This window comes from Perognathus longimembris, chromosome 4, assembly GCF_023159225.1.
Source record: "Perognathus longimembris pacificus isolate PPM17 chromosome 4, ASM2315922v1, whole genome shotgun sequence".
Taxonomy (NCBI): Eukaryota; Metazoa; Chordata; class Mammalia; order Rodentia; family Heteromyidae; genus Perognathus; species Perognathus longimembris.
In genome coordinates, this window is record NC_063164.1 from 81234426 (window position 1) to 81238287 (window position 3862).

The window sequence follows — 3862 nt, forward strand, 5'->3', positions numbered from 1 at the left end:
TAAATAAAATGATCAGGAAAAGGATGTATGTAACTAAAATGGAAATGACAAGGGCCAAGCCACCGGGACAATGCAATTCTCATACAGATGACCCAAAATTAGTAAACTACTTTGATAGAAAAGATGCTGTCTTACTAGAGGAAACACAGTTGATAGGTCAAATAGTAGTTTTGGGACATCAGTTGCTTCATTCCTCCAACCCAGAAAGTTTAGAAAACTGTCTTGGGGTTCTCCTTGATTTTCCTTGTGAATGATAGGTGGAAATATGAAGCAAAGCTTGGAACCACCAAACCCCTTTGAATACATAGGAATGTGATACTCTTTGTCAATCACCATCATCCACTAGCAATGTTTACAATTGTTAACTTCATCTTCTTACAGGACAATATAGTGCCTAGGTTTGCCTGTCTCAGGTAAGACGATTTTGTCCCAAAGGCCATAAATGTTCCCAGTCTTCATAATCTACTATATTCTACTAGTCTATATTTTTATGCCTACTCTATTCTGACTTTTTTCCATTTTCATTATCATCTTAAATGCCATTAATATTCACTTGAGGATAGAGTTATATATTTATCTGTTTTTCCTTTGGAATAGCATTCATAACACAATGTAAACACTTCTACTAGTTGATAAACTTTTGTGATGGGTTGATTGATCATAGCAAGAATTCAGAAAGCTGGAAGAGAAGTTAGAGATGACTGAGAAGTTATAACTCTCTTGATTTTAGCTGTGTGAGTAGAGTATTTTGGCAGAAGGATTTAAAATAGATTGGGCAGGAGACAAGAGGGAAACCTGAAAGAGAAGAGAATGGCAGTAGTCAAGGTAACTAAGCAGCTGACGAGCATCTTAGTTGAGAATTTTTGGAAATGTGGAGGAGGACATGACATGTATGTGTGAAGGGAGTGTGAGAAAGGAAGGGAGAGTATATATGAGGAGAGACAGCTACATGTCCAAGGACTAATGACAGTCCCCATGGAGAGAATGAAAGGAAAGTCTCAAGTGTGGCAGTAAATAAGTACGTTTACCACAAACAGCAAAGAAAGCTTTAGTTCCTGAAAATCAAAAGAAATTGATTTTTCAAATTTGAATTGAGATATGAGAGTTGAGCATGGTACTGCATATCCAAGAGAGGCCCTATTTACCATCCATTAAACATGAAACATTTTTCTTATTTCTTGGATTTTTATTACTAGAATAGCTTCCAAGAAGGAAATATAGCACATAAAATACTTCAAGTATTTGTGACCTACCTCTGAAGTCTCTTACAAGAGTTGTGAGTGAGCAAGGATTGGTGACTTTAAATTATTTTGTTTAGAAATTATCATTGTGTCAACATTTATTTGCAAAGGAGAATCAACTTTCCATTGTTATGCCAAATAAGCCATTTCCTTTCCCAACAGTATTTTGTAGCTCTTGTGAAGGAAAGGTAATCCACAAAAGAAACATAGCCACAGACTAGCATTCTATCAGCGAAGCAAATGGCTGTCATGTTTCAGAGGTAATTGTTGAAATACACAACTGATGAATGTGATGAGTTTAAGTAACCATGGAAATTAAAATATGGGGCTCTTATGTTAGAAAAAGACACCCTAGCTGGATATGGTAATGTGGTGGCACACAGCTGTTAATCTCAGCACTCCAGAGGCTTAGGCAGGAGAGTTAAGAGTTTGAGACTAATTTTGAGGCTAAGGGCTATCTATAGGCATGGATCAGTACTAGCATAGTGTGTGTGTGTGTGTGTGTGTGTGTGTGTGTGTGTGTTAGACAGAGAAAGAGAAGTCTCATCTACATATTAAGAACATGTCTCAAAAAATAAAACTAAAAACAAAATTAAGTATCTCAAGATCAGGAGAATGAGAGGGACCAGAGAGATGGCCCTGTTCTTGGCCCTTAGGATTCTCATTCTAGGTTTAACATATGTTCTATATGAGGTGAATGGGTTGGCCCAAACTTTGGTGTATCTATTCTAGTTCATTATATTTTACATGTATCTTAATATTTAGTCCTTTGATCATCTCAGTTTATTTTTTTAATCATCATCATAAATGAGAAGTGTCTCTCTAGATTCCATTAACTTCTTCTTTTTAAATAGAAAACAGATTTATTTGTTAAGCTATTACAAAGAGAAAACAATTATCATGGGAAGGACTTTGAGGACATCATCACAGTTCATTTGATCTGTTATAGAACCTAAGAGACTGGAAATTCAAGGCTATAACCTAAGAGACCAGAGCAAAGCAGATGGTAAAATAGGGCAGAAGCTAGCCATTGCATCAGTGGTGGGATTCAGTTGGGGTTTTCCAGATATGCCAGTAAGGCCTGAATTCATTTATCTGGGCTTGGAATTAGTAAGACTCATGTCCATGCGGAACACAACAGAGGCTAATTCTTCTGTTATCTTGGCCTTGTCTCTTAAGGGTAAAGATAGCCTTACATCCCAGAGAGGCATTTCAGCTCCAGACTCTCTCTTGCAAACCCAACCCTTGTCAACTCACATCCCAAGCTCTAGTGTGTTTTACCAGAGTCCTGTTAGTGGTCAGAGTAGTGTAGCAAAGGCAGGAAGTAGTGGCCTACTTCCTGGGTAAGACCAGACACAGAAAAAATTTAGGGTGATAAACTACAAACAAACCCTTGATTAAGTTAATTCAACTTTGTTAATAAAGGTCATAATTTCTTCTGCTGGTGACAGCTTTCTGCCTGCCTCAGTATCATTGACTTGAGAAAGAACTGGTTCAAGTGAGTTTTGAAGGAGAGAAAGCTTTTCATCAGCCCCACTCCACAGTGGAAGAGGTACCAAGTTCTCTCCTACAGTTCCAAGCAGAATCTTAAAGCAGATTAAAGCCCTTTCAGTGATCAACATCTGCATCCTCAAACTGTCCAGCAACTGTTGGTGTGTATCCACCTCCATGTCATCTTCATAATCTCTTATTGAATCTTCTGTCCGGACTCCAGCCATGTTGACTGCTCACAGACCGAGAGAGCATTCCTTCTAATCTCTCCAGTGTGGGTTTCCCTTCCGCTGTTAAATGGGATAATCCTTTTTCATAGGTATAAAATGTAGGGATATCCCCCGTCCTTGTTCGTGTGCCTCCACGTCATACCCTTCTCCATCATAATCATCAGAGTCTTCATCCTTGGGATCCAGATGCAGGGTCTGGCACTCACACATTGCAGTGAACAGTGCCTCCAATGCTGACTTATCACTAGGCACAAATCTAAATTCAATAATAGGTTCCACATCATCATCACTATCTTCTTCTTCATCAGAAAGAGATTCTCTTGATTCTTCTTCAAATTTGGCATTCACCATAACATACAAATGTTCTTGAGGATGGGCATTTAGATCCCTGGAGACCGCATGTAAACTAATGCTGGGGTATTCCGCTGAGAATCCTTATCCAGAACCATCTAACCAAGACAGGCGGCTCTCGGCGATGTGGAGGGTGCTGGTGCGCAGGCCCTTGCAGTTCAGCACGGCCTCGGTGTCCCAATGCTACTGCCGGAGCCCGGCGGCCGGCTCCGGCAGCAGGAAGCTTTTGAGGAAGTTCATGGCGGTCGGGAGAATATACACACACACTCCATTAACTTTAACTAATTCTAACTCTCAAATCATGGTCAAGGTTGTGGTACTAAAGTCAGCACTGTAGTGAAGATATTACCAATGACCGCCTACTCATCATCAAACTTTAATTTTACTGATGCTTTGAGGTGTGAATTTATTCCCTTTCATGTCATCCATGTATCCCGTCCAGCTCTAGCTAAAAGCCAGATACAGAACTCAAAAGAAACTGATTGGACTTAGAATATTTTTATTAGCATACATTAAATTGTGTACAGTGCTTTTTTTTGAGCTTTTGTA

General features: G+C 39.3%; 1 pseudogene; it reads right to left on the bottom strand.

Annotated features, from left to right (window-relative positions):
• Window positions 1–2689: 2689 nt before the first annotated feature.
• Window positions 2690–3562, bottom strand: LOC125350039 (annotated as a pseudogene).
• Window positions 3563–3862: the final 300 nt, after the last annotated feature.